The sequence below is a fragment of the Ambystoma mexicanum genome, chromosome 5q (assembly GCF_040938575.1).
Source record: "Ambystoma mexicanum isolate Mex_15411 chromosome 5q, UKY_AmexF1_1, whole genome shotgun sequence".
In the NCBI taxonomy this organism is placed as follows: domain Eukaryota; kingdom Metazoa; phylum Chordata; class Amphibia; order Caudata; family Ambystomatidae; genus Ambystoma; species Ambystoma mexicanum.
In genome coordinates, this window is record NC_090933.1 from 216059625 (window position 1) to 216077510 (window position 17886).

General features: G+C 43.1%; 1 protein-coding gene across 2 annotated transcripts in view; it reads left to right on the top strand.

Annotated features, from left to right (window-relative positions):
* The window catches only part of ZNF407 (zinc finger protein 407), a 2669902-nt gene that overhangs the window by 1234591 nt on the left and 1417425 nt on the right, over nucleotides 1-17886 (top strand). The window lies entirely within an intron of this gene.

Consider the following 17886-nt stretch of genomic DNA (forward strand, 5'->3'; position numbering starts at 1 on the left):
AAATAGTTACCAGCATGAGTGAAGGGAGGTGATATCTTCTAGGCCCTTGACCTTCAGGTGCAGCTGTGTACTGGTATATCATGATATTGGGTTTGTCTAGGAGTGAGCGCAATGGTTCCATATAGAGGTATAAGATGACTGGCTACATAATATGACCCTGAGTGACCCCACAGGTGTGGGGGCAGCATTTGGGCTTGTGAGAGGCCATCTGGACAACATGGTATCCACCTGATAGGTAGGATCTGAACCATTTCAGGACAATTACACGGAGGGCCTTCATGTGTGCATGGAGGGGGACTATTGGGTGATGGTCGACCGTGTCAAACACAGACGAGATATCCAGGAGGAATAGCAGACATGAGTGCCCATTGTCGATAACCTGAAGGGCATCATTTACCACCTGGATGGGTGGTTGTTTCAGTGCTGCATTTGGATTGGAACCAGGATTGTTGATCCGAAACTGACCGTTTCTCTATTTTGCAGATAAATGGGAGTCGTTTCACCAGCCTATAGTTTGCTCATTCGAGGGTGGATTTTTTTCAGGTTTGGGTATGTAAACTGTGTTTTAGGATGTCTGGAAATGTACCTGCAGTGGAGAAGGCATTGACTACCCTAAGAATGGCAGTAAGGGCAGAACGGACCAGTCGTTTTTTTTTTTTAAAGAATGGTGGCCAGGAGGATTTTGCTGTTGTAAGTGGTTGGTTTTAAGTACGTGAGTGTGTACGAAAGGTCCTCAGGCGTGAGGGCGTGAGAAAGTTCGTCATTGGTTAAACTGCCTGTGGTGGTACATAAAGAGGGTTAGCAAGTGCGTGAGCCTGTGTCGACAACTGGTGTATTCAGCAACGTGTTCAAGTCCTTGAAATCTCAGGTGGCTAACCTGTGAGTCAATAGAGGTTACAAGGACTTGCACACATTGCTGAACATACCCATTGTCTACAGCATTAAGCACTTGTGAAGGAAAGACTTACTGCAGTAGTTATCAGTTATGGACCAGTCGCCAAAATTGCTTTTATGAAGACTTTCACTGAAACATATGCTTCCAGCAGATGACAAATGGCTTTCATGTATAATTCTTTTGATTAACCATTATTGATTCTTTCTAAGTTAGGTTTATGCAAAATTCATGAATTCTCATATTTCAGACAGGCAGTACTAAACTGTAATTGGTCTGTAAATGTTCACTGCTAACCAGTTCTTATATCTTTATTTATACAAGGAGGAACAATGCTCTTCAGATCACAAACAATCATACAATAGATATGAAATCATATCTGATAGGAAGCAGTGAGCTTATTAAAATGGGGTGAGTTAAAGTGACATTCTGTCTAAATTGTGGGGACAGGGGTAAATTAAAAAGTCACTGGCAACACTGCATGGGTGTACATACATAGATTAAGGACAGCCAACATTACTCATTTTTAGTGACGGTATGCAGTACGGCCAGCTGTGTTAGAGATGTAACCATGATTGATGAAGTGCTAGAGTGGAGGCATGGTAGAGGTGTGGAGGACATTTTTGGCTACACGGCAGATGAGAGGTAGGCTAAGAGGGTAACTATGAGGCGGCTAGGTGGGCTTTTAGTTTGCTCTCAGTAAGCATTTATTCATTATTTGTTTGACATAGGTTTTACTTACCCTCATTGGTACCATGATTTTCTCTGTATCAGTTACAACTTATAATTGTTTCTTGGGAGATCTTATTTATTAACCCATCACCCGTACTTAATGCAGGAAGGTGTCTAAGAATTTACAGATCACTTCTTGAAGATAAGGTTAGCTTAGTTTCGCTGTTGATGTCTGTTGGCAATTTTTTTAATTCCGTAAACTGGCGTCACAACGTGTCGACATATGGTGGCGCAATGCATGCTGTGTGGCATTTGTATCGTGCATAAGTGTGCATCTATATTTGGCATGAGCATGGTGGTTTTCATTTTTACCTGGCCACACGCCATGCCAGAATGTTGTGTGCGTTCAAGATATGTTTTTGATTAAAACAGTGTTGGTTAATTTGATTAGCACCTAAAATTCCTAGAGAACAGAATTCTTTCAAAATGTCGCACAATTTGCTTTTTGATGCCTTGGATCAAGGGGTGATTCCCGCCAGAAATAACAGTATCAGCCTTATGATGAATCTGTGAATAATCTATCAGAATGTTACATCATTTGGAAGCTTTACTTCAAAGCATTGGTGTGGACACATTTCTTGTAAACCAGCTGTGTGCATTGAATCATAGTTTATTGGATTTTAAACATTATCAAAGGTGTTGGGAGGGTCCTGATCATTAGCGAGACTAGAAATGTGGGGGGGTGGGAGGGAGAACTATGTATATCAAATATAGCATAGTAAATAGGCTTCTGGTGTTGGAGGATATAGGATTATTCAAAATATGTTTTTGTAGTTTGAAATATTTTGTGAACTTGAGTAAATCAATTTTAAGGTCTTTCCTGACCACATTTTTAGAAATAGAAGAGAAGGCTAGAGGAGAGAGCTTAATCTTGAATAGGAGGAAGCTGTGTAGAGAAGAGGTTATCAACAAACGATTCCATTAGTGGCCTGTGTGCTTGCATTCATTTATTTATTTTTATTTTATTGAGCATTTGTTAGGAGCTTTATACAACAGAATTGTGTTTCAAAGCACCACAAGGCTAAATGGGAAGGGAACAGGGGAGAGAAAAAATCATTAGCAAACAGCAAATATAAAGTCGTGGTCCTACTAAGCCTTGTGATATTCGGACAGACGTGCAAGTGCAGTGATGAGGTGCAGGCGGTAGGGATGGGGAATGGAAAGGTGCTGCTGGGGGGCCCACGGGCAGTGCCAAGCGGAGCCAAAGGAGGAAGCCTCAGACTAAGTGCTAGTGCAGGCAATTCTCAGGATGGGCTGTTGAGCCACCAAGCAAGGGCCTGCATGGGCAGTACAGTTTGCCGGGGGGCTGCTGGTATTGACCAGGTAGAAGGGCCTGGTATCCTGTAAGATTAATGAGGATCAGGCAACCGGTCTCCGCAGCATTGGGGTGATTATCATGGAAGGGAAAGAGGTGGGGAAAAGCTGAGTTTTGAGCAGTTTCTGGAACTTGAGGTCCGGCTCAAGCCTGAGAGGGGCAGGGAGGCGGTTCCAAAGGGAGGCACAAGCTGCGGATAGAGACCTGCCCCCCACACTCTCGGTTTGGAGACGCGTTTGACAATCAAGGAGTTGGAGTTAGAGGAGTGGAGAGCTCTACTAGGAGAGTATTTAGGTAGGGAAAGTTGGAGATAGCGTGGTCACTGGCTTCTTGAATTTGATCCTTGCAGCCAGTGGAGAGATTTTAGGGCTGGAGAGAAATGGTCCCTGGGCTTGAGGCCAAGGATAAGTCTTGCGGTCCTACTCTGGATTAGATGGAACGGGCATACGGAGGGAGATTGAGAAAGAGGCTGTTGAAGTAGTCCAGTCTAGAGAGGACCAGATTCGAGAGACGCTTAGCTTCTGGGGGAATGTGAAAAAAGGAAGGATGCCTCTGAGGAGGTGGAAGTGGGCGTTCTTGGTAAATTCCATGATGTGAGGAATGAAGGCGAGAGAGGAATGGAAGAGTTTTTGGCCTCACAGGATGGTGGTGGCAGAGAGGCCCAGAGAGGGTGGCCAGAGGGTGGTGGGAAAGGTGGGTGAAGGTGTCCCAATGAGAAGGAGCAAGAGGAGGAAATAGAGGGAAGCTTGAAGAAAATCTGTGTCTTCAGCATAGCACTGGAATAAGAACTGCGGGAGAATTAGAGTCACGGTTTGCAAGCATGACTTTGCGCGTGTTCAGGAGAGCAGTTTCTGTGCCTCAGGATGCCCTGAATCCAGATTGATGGTCATGGAGACAACCAGTTCAGTCTGGAGGGTCAGTTAGGCGAGGACCAGTTTCTCCAGGAGTTTACCCAGGAAGGGGGAAAAGGAGATAGGACAATAGTTAGCTGGGCAGGAGGGGTCACCAGTCAGCTTTTTTAAGAGCAGGTGCACAAGAGAGTGCTTGAGTGATGGGGGGGAAGCAGCCAGTGTCGAAGGAGTGATTGCAGAAGTCAGTGAGAGCTGGGCCGAGAAAGGAGCTGTTGTTCCTAATGGTTCTAGAATAGCAGGGGAACACCTGTTTGGAGGAGTCCTTCATAGAGCAGACAACTTTAGAGATCATGTCTTGTGCTGTGGGCAGCAGGGAGGACAGAGCAGGGAGTGGAAGTCGGGGAGCCAAGGGAGGCAGGGGGAGCAGGCGCGGGGGTGGAGGAGAGAGAGGACAGGATGTCCTGAGTTTTAGATGTGAAATGGGAGGCAAAATCGGTGCTGGGAGCCTGGAAAGGAAGGAGAGTGGTGGAGATTGCAGCTGGATTGGCGAGTTCCTTGCTGATTTTGAAAAGCTTGGCTGTGTTTTTAGTGTCTCCAGAGATGCGGGCTTGGATGTGGGCCCTCTTCTTGTAGCGCATAGAGAACCGATAATGCCTTTGGGTCAGGCGACAGGCCAGTTTGTCAGAGGGTGAACCCGAGATCTGACGTTTCAGCGATGTTAGATCAGAGTCATACCAGCCTTTGTTCTTGGAGGTAGTCTTTAGGCGGATCCTCATGACAGGGGCAAGGATGTCAAGGGCGTTAGAAATGGAGAGGTGCAGGTTAGCAAGCAAGGACAGAGTCAGAGGGAGAGTCAGATGTGGGAGTAGGAGGGGGGTGAAGGTGGAAGCAAAAGCAGCAACTGACACTCGCTTCATTGGTCGGATGATGGTAAAGGAGGCTGGCAGTGCGGGGGAGTCTCGGAAAGAGGGCCAAAGGGCCCCAGACGGGAGGAGAGGCGAGAGTAGTCAGACCAGGAAGGGGGTGGGGGGGGTGACAGGATCAGAAATAGGGATGTTGCCAAATATGAAAGCATCCAGAGTGTGTTCAGCTGAGTGGGTCGGGCCAGAAGGAAGAATAGTGTTGTTCTGATAGTCCATGTCTCTCTTAAATTTCCATGCTTTTCGTGCCCCGATTTCATTTTCATATTGGACCAGATTCTCCTTCAAATATGTGGAAAGGGTAGCCCTCTCTCTGATGTTTTTTTAAATGTTTTAATTTAGAGCTTGTAGTGTGTGCTTAATGTGGAAGACCATCAAACATAGAAGGCAGTAAGTGTCAGTCTAATTTCTTCACTGGTAGTACTTAAGATGGACAAAAACGTCAGAAAACCCCCAAATTGCTATCAAAAAGAAATGTAAATTACAAGAAAAGGAAATGAGACGCACCACTTCAAAAAGCACAGTTATGAAATGCGTTATGCAGCAATAGAATAAAACATGCAACACTGCTTAATAACTCCATAGAATTGCAAAAAGAAAGATACTTCCGAAATGAATTCTCAAGCAAGTTTTCACAATTTGCAAGGGAAAAGAGTATATGATTCGTTTTCAACCCACCGATGGAGTTGGAAGACTGGGGTGAACCTGACAAGTGGTTAAGAAGGCGATTTAGATGTAAATGTCCCGAATGTGACTGAATCAAAAATCATAACTTTTCCGTCTCACAGAAGCGCTGCCAGTTGACGGAAAACTCCAATGGGGAAGCAAAACGCCAGGCAGCTCTGGGGTTGAGGGGAAATGAGTCACAGGCACTGTGTGTATACCCCAACTTCTGTCTTGGTGGCTGATATACTGGGGGACCGTGGTGGGCATCTCAGAAATGTTTTTAAAGAATGCCCAGTACTGTCCAGGTGCACTACTCAAAGGCGCAGAGGATACAGAGTTGTCCCCAACCTTCATCAAATGTAGCACCGTGTGTTCAGAGGGAACCGTTTTTCTTCATGCTCCGTTTTAGATTTTAGCAATTGTTTTCACTTTTAACCTGCAATTATCCCGGCATGGCCGATGGGTTAGTATAGAACAACGTTTTCTTGAAAACGTTCTCAAATCTGATACATTCTGTATAAAACAAAATGACAGATCAGGGCTGCCCAAGTTAAGGGTCTTTCGTGTCTAAATAAAGCGGCGGGTGTGGATGGTAATGGTGGGGCATCCTCCTCCCGTTGCCTTTTACGAAGGTGTACAACAGTGGAAGAAGGGAGCACACGCAGTGCCACTACTTTTTTTTAATTTTATTTTTTTACTGTCAACAGTTCCACTTTTTGCAAACATTTTCAGCAATCTGGAATTGTTCTTTGTGAGTTTAAAGCACATATCCCCACTTTACCAACCAATAGCAGCTACAACTAAACTGAAACCTGTTTCAACTCAATTGGCTGTCAAGCAGACTGGCTGCACCCCTTGAAAAATGTGTTGCATGGACACTTCTACCACTGGTTTATAATCCTATGTAATCAGTGCAGAAAGCCAATTCTAGGCGGATGCTTAGTGAGCCCCCAGAAGAGGGGGGCACCCTTGGGTGACATTCGGGCGTACGCACAGCAAATGTGGCATATTTTAAGGGAGGAGAGTGACAAAATGGCTTTTAGGCTGTTGCAGTTCCTTGCAGCAGCCCTGTTTGGAAGGTCCCAAAATGAGTGAAAAATGAGCCGTCTGGCCTATTCAAGAGGGATTCTGTTCTGGACAGGAACAGCAAAATGATCCGTTCGACCTTTGTGGTTCATAATCAATCCAGGTCAGTTTCTGTGGGATCGACCTTACTAGACGCTGTAGTTTTGTCCGGATTTTTTGCACGTCTATCTGTTACTACAAGAAAGTATTCCAGTTGGGTCTGAAAAATTGGGTTTGCAAGATAACTGCAGATTTTCTTTTTATGAAGCCCTCCTATAACGTGCAGTCAATAGTTATTGCTGGTAATCCCCAATAGATCAGTAAAAGGTGTGTGAATGCAGATGTTTTATTGATAATCCATTGCTATGCTTTATGTACATAGGGATAAGTACACCACTGGCACTAATAAAAAGAAGAATGAGGTAAATGTCTCGAATTAGGCTGTAATTGAAAAAACAGTACTTAAAGGAATGCTAACATAAGAATAAACCCAAAATCCATGAATATCCATTTTTGAGTTACAAGACCACATCGACTTGACAAGCTTACATTACTGCTGACGTTTGCGAAACACTAAAATGGCACCACCAATTCAAACTAAAGTTTATCATGTAGAAGGAGCATTTTCTGAGATAGATGTATAACAGCGGGAGATTTCCACCATTGGGCTTGGTATTTTATACAGTAGCGCGATACTGTTGGTGGTTGGAAGGCAAGATTTTTATTGGAAGAGCCACATTGGTGTTTTGCAGAATTGGGGGGATGCTGGATGCATGTTTAGGGCATTAGCGTCAAACGTTGGAGCTGTTTCTAAAGATGTTTTAAAGTGGTGGATTTCATTCTTGTGCACTCTCTGTGATCTCGAAATCTTTGTAAAAAAAATCCCATTGAGGTAAATGACTGCTGGAAAAATGCCATTGCTTGAATCCCAAATGTCCTACGCGCATGCGAGCAGCACAATTGACTAAGAATATTGCAGGAAAACTGTGGTCTGATCTACATCAATCTAGAAGGTCCTACACCATCTTTCTGTTAGCTTCTGTCTGTCTGCATCTGTATCTGCAAAGACCAGCTTCTCCACGCCATCTTTTTGTTAGCTTGCATATTCTGTAAATCGCCATCTGTCTTTGTTCTTTCATAATTATAGGGCGCACATAAAGAGACGCCATTTTGTAGTAATGGTAGACACTCTCAGCTCTGAATGGCCACGTGGTTAGCATAAGCTCGATGGAGAAGCCTGAACAGGCCCAAAACGTGGAGAAGAGGTAAGCCCGCGTGGCTAATCCTCATGGAACATCCCCTTGTCCCTTAACTGTTGCAATTAATTAGTATCGCAGAAAGGAATGCACCCTGCAAGGCCATGGGACAACATCCGGCTCCTACCGGCCCATTCATCACAGCCTGGCCAACAGCAGACCTCTAACCCCCACCCAGCCCACCAAGAATAATGTCACCCGCCACTGACCCCGCCTAAGACCCTCTGCATTCCACGATCGTAAATGACCCCAGCCCGCCAGCGATAAAACCAATGGCCATAAAAGATCTGCACATTCATGTCTATTTCACCTCTTCCCATAATAACACCCTTTGTAGTACAAGGTACGGGGAGGGATAAATGATAGATCAAAACGAGGGTGGAAGCCTTGGGTGCGAAGGGTGCGATATAGAGAGAGCACAGAATGTGTGGGTTAGCATGAGTGTGTTCCTCCTCTCCCTCTGGCGCCAGTACCCGATCCTCCCAGGTGCATGCCATAATGATGTAGTAGTAGTAGTAGCATTAGCTTACAATGGTATCCTTGTAACAGCAACATGAGAAGAGCCTGACCTTCAGTGCTTGGGGAGGTGAGCCCAGCTGAGCCATGTGGAACCAGACAGACAGTGGAGACGAGAACCAATCATAGCCTGGCATCCCCTATGGAGCCGGATCTCATGTAGGGTCTCACCAATTAACTGTGTGGGTTTAGACCTTATGGATGACGTCCGTAGTGACGCTGTGGACTGTTCTAATGTATTGTTCATGAGGTTTTCAGGTAGAAAGTTCTCGAGCATTAGAGTCCTCTGCTGACACCCTTGTCTTTTGTACAAATAAACCTTGTTATCCTTGCCAGCAATCTATTTGCCTTTTTCCCTAGAGGGTTGTATTCTTTCTGGTGTAAGCGTAAAAGTGACTTGCCTTCAAAAGATAGGTTGGTAGGTAGATAGACTGATGGATTCAAGTTCCAAAGGTTACTTACCTGATGTTCCTGAACCTTTCTAGTGCTATATTTCCTCACCATCCTCGTAATCCTGCTCGTCCCATATTACATTATACCACGACTTTTCACCTGATCACCTACATACTTCTCCGCAGCATCTCAATGTAAAGGTGCGATACGCAGAATGTAGAAAATGAGGAAAATAAAATATTAAGATTCCTGAAATACCAAAAATGCCACATGTCCTCAAAGTAATTAATTTTCTTCGTACTCCCTTGCTCCAAACATCTAAAGACATCTTCACAAATGTGACATCAAATAAACCATAAAGAGCTGTTCGGCCTTTTGGTTAGTTTACTGAAATATGTTTGTTATTCAAAACTGCCTTCCTCTTATGCCTAGTATATCGTTTAAAATTGTTGGTAAATTAAGGATGCTTACTAGGTCTCAATAAAAGAGCTTTGTGCACGTACTGATTAAAAAAAATGAAGGTGCAGGTCTAAATACACTCAGTGAACACTGCAATGCTGGAAACAAATTGGATCATCTGTGATAACCTTACTGACCTTCAGAACAATCTGTGTGAGTTAAATGACCTTCCACTTCTTTGATCCCTCACCATATATATCTTGGGAGGGTTTGATAAGAGGGGTGGAGATTGCCATTCCTCAAGAATGGACTCCTGTTCCGAGGTCTGTCATGCACATTTATTTTATATATTTTCCTATCTTTATAGCAGTGCGCCTTGTTCAAAAAGCATTAAAGAATAAATGTAATGAAATAAAAGTCCCAATTAGTAGATTCAATCCAGTTCCACCCGTATACCTGTCATTGCAGGACATTAAACAATTTTAAAGACCAGTGAGTACAGTCTTGATTTGATAGTAAATGCAAGTTCCAGTACTTCATTCTCCTAGGTCTGATTGGCTGGGATTCAATGAACGTTTCAAGTCTTTTTATGATATGATTGTACCTTAGAGTTCAACCTTTTGCCCTTGGCACTAAATCTCAATATATTTATGTGTTAAAAAATTCGAAAGGATTAGAAAAATTTAGCTGGATTCCATGAGGGCTAGTTTATTTTCTCTTCCCAAAGAGGTCTTTAATTCCCAGAGCCCTGCTTCACTTTTTTACTCCCATCTCACGTCAGTCATCAGAGTTTAGTTTGTATACTCTTAAAATGGTCCCACCTCCTTGCCTAAAATTGGCCTTACCAGAATCTTGTGATTAATAACTCTTCAGCAAAGGTTTAAAAACAACCTCCCCTGTTGGAAATTGATGACTTGCTGAAGTACAAAAGGTCACATCTTGGGACAAGTAGATGGTCCATGGCCATTGAACCCGTTTATCCGATTTTGCTTATTTTATGAGTGCTTTTCCCAAAGCATTGTAAAAAGCAAGACCAGTATCATAGCAATGGTAAAATAAAAAAATAAAATCCCAAAATCAAAGATCATTACATTGAGGGGAATTTTCCAGAGAAGGTGGATGTTTTTTTTAGCAGGGTGCGTAGGGCTAAGATCAAGATTCGGATGACAGGCGGTAGTTCCAGAATTTGGGAGCAAGCAGAGGGAATAATCTATTGCAAGTCTCTGATCAAGAAAGGCAAAAACATCAGTAAAATCCTAAAAGAACAAACAGTCGAGAAGAACTTACTACTTATTGCGATGTCAGAGCGAGGCTTCTTGGTTCCCATTAAAGTGCACCTCCTAAAATGCCTTCGCACGTCTGAATAACAGCATTTATCGCTTTGCAAAACTGCTACATTAAATAAATATATAAAATGCACACCTTGCACCATTACATTTTTGAAGATGCGACCCACACTCCCTTTAGTAAAACCAGCAGTCTTTCGGGCTTTGCCATGTTAATAATTTTCCTTTCATAAAACAAAAAGAGCAGTGCAGGTGCTGGTGAACAGAACATCAGGATCCGACTGACATTTAATTGAAATATCTACCTTATTTTTCTTTTCCTCGCTGTATTTGTATCGTTTTGTACAGAAAACAATATTTCTGTATGTCCTGAACTCTACAGAATTGAGAGGCCACCCCTTAGCATCAACATGAACCTTTGCTCCTAGTAAGATTGAAAGGTTCCTTTTGTAAATTGAATAGTCCTAATGGGCCCTTTTGTGCGCTTTTTCCATTGTCCATTAGAGCACACACAGCATACTTGTCCAGATGAATTCTGCGTATAATTCTAAAACCCCAATAATATGCCAGTTTGATTTGTAGGCTTTCATATCATCGCATGCTAATTAAAATCATATTTTTGCATATGTCATGCCTTTCATGTACATATGCAAATAGAACCCGAATGCCTTTCAGCGGTTAGTAATTAAGTTTATGAAGGACAGCTGTAATACATAATTAACAAAAATGTTTGCAAGCTTTTTTTCACACTGTAAGTTGCAGCAGCAACATTGTTGCTTATTAAGAAAGCCATTCTAGTTGGAAGCTTCAGACTGATATCTAAATTGTTGAAAGCCATCGTAAGCCGTAATTGTATTGATGATCTACCGTTAACAATGAGGAAAAGGGGGCGACTCTTTCTGCATTTCTATTCGTTTCACTCAGAATTCTCTGAAAAAAAATTAAGAAAAGCATGCTCCATGCTCTGCACGAGGCAGAATAATGCATAATTCCCGGAACTACGTATCTTAACGGAGTTGGTCGTGTCTTTAATTTAAGCACATTCTGCGTATATTGTGCTGTCCTTCACATTCCTGAGTTGCCTTATTGTTAATCAGTTGAAAAGTCCTGAATCCCATCACATCTCGTTAAGGGAAAAACATAACCAGTTATTGATTAGTTCTTTCGTGATTTTCAATTAGCAGTACTATGCAGTCTATTCTGGAGAAAACTGAAACATTTTGGGGAGCTGCTGCTTCTTCTTAATGTTTCATGGGGCATTTTCTGCCGTTTTTGACAATGTACGGATCTTTGCATGTGTTTTTTTTTATACAATCCTCCTCGTCTACAATATTTGTTGTAATCTTATCTTTTTTCCCTTGTATTTCCACCATTAAAACATCAATTTTGGTCGCCACATTTACTCTTAAATGTGTCAAAGCTTTTAATAATGTCTCTCTTTGGACCCTATGCAGTTCACAGTCCATAGTAGTATGTTTTTGCCTTTGTATCTTCTGCAAAATGCACACTTGCTAGTCTCATTCCATCCAATTTTGTGTAATTTGGTGTTCAGTCTCGTGTGACCTGCTGGTATTCTATCTAACGGTATAACTTGTTTCCTAGTCAATCTATACTGATGCTCACAGGTGTCTGAGAGTATTAACTGGCTCTATAATTGTGTTTTCCCTTGGTGTTTTTCTCCCATCGTTCCTACTTGTGACCATTCAACTTCCGGGGGACCAGTGGTCCAGGGGTGAATATTGGTTTCTAAGCCATCAATCAGCACCAACACACCTCTAATACACCAGAAGGGATCCGAACAGATTGGAACAACAAGCAAATTATAAACCTCCTTGTCCAATTTTGGTAACGTGGATCGAACGGCAAGCTTATCTCTGAATGGTTATGGATCATTGGTTAGTTACAACACAGCAAAAATACAATTACCCAGTGATCAAAGAGGCTGTCCAGTCAAGGTTGAATCAAAAATGTCTACATTATTTATATCGCAACAGACAGTTCTAACAAAACTACAAAATACAACCCACCCTGTAAAGGAATGCAGAAGACATACGGTTTCAAAGAAGGAAAAGGGATGCACTCTGGATACTGGCAGGAGGGTAGTTGTTATGGTTAATAACCACAGCAGTTTAAGTTTACTTGGCTTCAGCGCAACGTGAACAATGGGTCTTAAAATGTCTTGAAGGGCCTTTTGGGAAGGACCAGGGGTACAGAACCACAATGTACCTTGTGCTGTAGGTGTTCTTGCTTCTCGACAGGGTTGAGTCGGCTTCCGGGTGCTTTGCAGGCTTCTGTGACAGAGTTCGAGATGGGAGTCGGCTGTGGGTATCAGGCGGCAAGACGGTTCGGCAAGCAAAGATGGACGAACAGCGGTAGGCTTGCCTACATGGTGGCTCGGTGTCAGGAATTGTCTCCGTGCTAGTCAGCAGTTCTGAAGCACTGGTCGAGACGTCTTGGATGTCTTTAAGCGACGACAGCGGCTTGACAACAGTCAGTGTTGCAGGCAGTTGCAGCTAGTGGAACTCGACTGGCTCATATATACTTTACGGCAGATGTCAGTAGATGCTCAAGGCATTTCTCACAGCTTTTTCAATGGGCTTTTGTCGTCGTTTTAAGGTGGATGGCCCAAAGCTGAGGAGTGTTTTGCAGGCAGTTGCCTTTTCCTGCGTTGTAGGTTCAGAGACCTTCTGGCACTTCCTAACTAGGAAGCTTGCTGCAAAGCCTAGCAGGGCATGATGTGTGCTGGTTGGGTACCGGTTCTGGAGTGGTCAGTGTCTCTTCTGAGGTCTTTACCTCCCTCTGTTCCCTGGGAGATGTTTAGTGGAGGGATCCTGCTTCCCTCTTTGGAGGTCCTGGCCTTCTTTCACTGGCAGACAATCTAAGGCAGACTGTACCTTCAGCCTGGGTCCAATGATGAGTGCTTGTTACTACTCTGATCTGCCAAAAAAGGGGCTCAGCATTCTTCTAAAGACAAATGGGCCACAGTGATTGGTGTAGGCTAAACCTACCTTAACAAAACAATCCTGGGGTCCATACCAACAATCCTCTGTATGCATGAGGCCATAACCAAAGTGCTTTGCAGCAGGAAAAGTAAAGGGGTGAAAACATGTGATACTAAGTCCTACCCATCTTCCTGTCTGTTGTTGATCAAAGAGTCTCTCTGATTTAATGGATCTCTCTGTGGTTCCTGTTAGAAGTGGCAGGTCTCCCTTGAAGCTGCAGAGAGACCAGACTGTCTCCTGAAAACCACCTTCTCTTACCTGATGAACGGGCTTCCTCTCCCGGGGAGGCTTACTGTAAACACAGTCACAGACCTGAAAGTTCACCGTCAATGACACTTGAGTGAGGGAGCTGGCACCAGGTTGACACAGTTACATATGTCTGTAGGCTGTGTCCACCCAGAGTACACAGGTCTGTTAGTTTGTTGTGGTGTGAACTTAGGAAAATGTGTGTGGCTTAACCCCCAATGTTTTCCTGATGCTGGTCTACCATCATTCCATTTAATTAACATTTTTAAAAAAAGCCAGGCGAGCGCAGACCCACCTTGCAGATGGTCGAATTCCTCACACTACCATAGCTTTATTATTTTCCTTCTTATTGCAGTTCATTTCACTTTCCCTTAACAAGATATTTAGACCCTCTCTACCCAACCCTGTTTTTATTGCTGAATCTGCTTTTTTCATTCCCATAGATGGGCATTCCCGTAGATAGGCAGACTGGGGAGCCATTCCATTTCTATCACCATTTCTTCCTTAAAGTTGATATCTTTCCGCTGTATTATGTCTATCAAGATGTCTTCAGTTTCCTTTTCCACAGTGGCTGCCTTGGAGAATGCTTAAAGAATCTATATAAAAAATGTTTCTTTCTTTGTATTTTCTTCTAATTTTCTTCACAGGCAGGAGTGCTAATGCTTCTAATGTCTAATCGTACTTCTTGCTATTTTGCAGATATTCAGACAAGGGATGTAACATCCTAACCCCACATGTCCAGTGTTGGGGTTTCTAGATCCATCTGTATATATTTCTGGTTTTGTTTCCTTGTGTTTAGTGTAGTGTGTAGATTTTATTATTCAGGTTTACTTTTTTCTCTCTGTTTAGAACTATCGTTCAATAGTTGCATGCATACTTTTAGCCTAATATATTTCCACATTGGCAGTTTCATGGCATCTCTATTTTCAGGTTGTTTAGTCTTGTGTAAAGTGAGGTTTATGACTGTATTTTCAGTTCGAAATCCAAACGTGCCCTTCCATTTTCCCCCATAATGTGTTTCCAGTTTTCTTTAATACATTCTTTAGCTGTGTGTTATATACTTAATGTCAGTGGTCGAAATGGTCCGAAACGGTTGGGAGCGGTGCTTCTCTACCTTTTTTAATTAAGTTTTACTGTTCCTATACTTAAGAAACCATTCCATAATGGTTTTGTTTTAAAATAAGTGTTTGAAGAAGATGAAACATGCACTTTCAGTGCACTGCGCTGAACGTCCCCTTAAACAGGCACATGGGTTTTGGGGTTTGTATTGTGCGTAGCAGGGGGCGTGTCAATGGGGTTTGTGGGGTGGGGGCATGTGAGTAAGGAACGTAGTTCCCATACTTCTTTTTATACACTTCAACCACTGCTTAACATGTTAATTCTACACCCATATCTGATGTCGAGCATGGTCTATCTTCGACCTACTGGCAGCATGTTGACTGGCATGGATTTCCTTAGTCCACAGCATAATCTCAAAGCCTTACTCTGCACCATGTTTAACCAATGCACCTGTGACTTTGTAACCCTGACTGCTACCTGGCTGCTATAATCCAATATGCTTCTAATGAGTCTTTGAATAACATATATGAACTATAGCTATCTGTGCCCTACCAGATCCCAATGATCAGGGCGTTAGAGCATAGACCTGGAATCATTTAACTTTATCCATATATAATTCTTCTTTTATTTTATCCAACTTGTGTATCAAAAAATCATTAAAACACATCTCGCACAGCAATCTAACATACAATCATTTTAACATTTTCCTAGACACAGGAGTAAAGTGCTTAACACAGCATTTTTTCCTTATTGTTCACTTTCTCACGGCCTATCCATCCACAATTCTAACCCTTCCCACTGTGTAAGGGATTAACTTGATCTAATATCGGCGCATACACATTTACACCGCATTTTTCAAAAATATGTCGACACAGATGTGTTTCGGCCTCATGTGCTTATCAATGATACTCTCACTCCCACAGCCTTCATCAGGACAGAGTTCACTATTTTCATCTTCCATGTGTGCTCCAAAAGATTCTAGTTTTTGCACGAATGAGTCTAAACTTCATGGCTTTACCCCATGTTAAACTGTGTGTCATCTCTTCTCACATTATTCATCATTGTGTTGTTTTGCATGTATTGGTGCCTGGGAAGATCAGGGAAAAATCCATGTCTCCCCGAATTATGTTTGACCCTGCCAGATCCCGCCACAGCTCTTATTAATGGAAGCCATGTTTTGCTTTTGTTTAACATAGCTTCCTTCCGCGGTTTCCATTCAAGTTCTTGGTCTAAATGTGTATTCCTATGAATTTAAATGATGGCACTATCTCTCAATGGATCACCCCTTATATTTGAAATTCAATATTTCTTCCTTTTTCCTTCATGTGAATAATAACAGACCAGGTTTACTTACCGAGATCTTAAAAACCCATTTCTTTGATCATGTTTCCATTCTTTGGTTGGCATTCTCTAAAGCCGTCTGGATGATTTGGATGTTTTTTATTTCTGCACCATGTTGCAACGCCATCCACAAAGAATCCTGTTTTGCACATGTTTTTTTCAATTTCACCTATTAAGTCATTGATCATAATGTAATAGAGGGCATAATATGGTGCTTTTCTCGATTATATATTCTTGTGAAAGTATGTCATTTCATTTGACTTGAAACCCTATGCTTTCAAGGAAGTTTCTTATCCACCAGTATACTTTTCACTTTATGTTCATGATGTGCAGTTTGTAGAAAAGATTGTCCTTCCATGCCATATACTTTTTTTGATATTTATAAATAATGTTCCTATTCTTTCCTTATTATTAAAGCCTTCATCTATATCTGTGGTCACTCTTAGCACATCACGGGTGCTAACAACAGGGCAGGAGAGGGCTGGTAATTTGGCAGCAAGGGATTTATAAACCAGGGGAGGAAGCAGTGGGGAGCAGATGGGAAGTAGATGGAGAAGGCCTGTCTTCTGATTCTTTCCTTCCTGCACCGGCAGAGTTCAAGTCTGTACATGTTCGTCCTTTTGGCGGTTCGTAGGCCTCTGGATATGCCAAGTTTCTTAGCAAGATAGCTTGGGGACTTCAGGGTGAAACCCGTTTAGATTATACTGCGAGGATTTGAAGATGATACGTGCCATGATTTTACAAGTAACTGCAACACAGTGGGTCTATATGAGGAGCAGTTATTTTTTTAATCTAGATACAACAATTTGTCCACTGTTGTTAGCCCTTTGACTGCTCAAACTAGGTATATTGTGACAAATCCAGTGTATTTGTCCCTTTTCCCGAAAGGGGAGCCACTCCCTTTGGGACTAGGGAGGTGCAGCTACTACATTTAACACCCTAGGGGCACAGCACAGACAGGATCTGACTGAGGGTGCCCCCCCCCTTTAGGGGACTAGGAATCCCCAAGCAGGATATTTACTCATCCTGCCTTATAGAAAGAATCCCATGTGTTGACTACATGGGAATTGAGCTGAGCCATGATGTACAAGACCCTTTAAAAATGGATGTTGTGGTTTTTGATCCTTTATGGTCGACATACTTGCATGAAGTTGCAGGACCCATGGGTTGCCCAATATTATCGTAGAGAGCATCATAAAGATCCCATGAGACCTACACAAGGGGGAAGTCAGAAGGGGAGAGAGAGAGAAAGACGCAAACCTGTGGATGAATGCAGAGGAGGAAACTTCCCCCTCTGATATGAAACAAGTGAGCAGCACCACGCAAACTGCGTGGAGAGTGAGCAAAACTGTGGAACCCTACTGCTTTCCTCATGGCTTGGAGCCATAGGAACGGTTAACCAGCACCTGCCGAAACGGGCACTGAAGTACTGTTATGTATCAGCTTGTGGAACTGAGGCACCAAAACAGACGAAGAGAACAGAAGGGAACCCGGAGCTGTGCAACCGTGCCGGCCACAGAGACAGCCTCCTCCAACGAGCTCGGCTGCAGAAAACAAGGCGCCCGACCTGGAAAGCGGGAGAAGGGTGGCGAGGCCTGGCGATAGGGATGAGACACCACATAGCCCAAGAGGAGGCGAAACTCGAGAGAAACCAAGGAAGGACGAGAAGCCCGAAAGGCCCAGAAAGGGCAAGACGCAAACTAATCCAAGGCGGCGTGAAAGACAAAACAGAACACAATAGCTTGAGAGAGAAGAAACCCTAAGGTGGGATAAAAGATAGGAGAGCTTGATACTGTGTGTGAGAAGTCGAACACCAAGGCAGGTTACTAGAAGCAGGACCCCAAGTGCAGGTGTACACAAAAAGCCTCCCCAGCAGGGAGAAGGAATAGATGCTCCAAAAAGGCGTGAAGGAGAATATTTTACAGGACTGATCATTTACAGGCCCAC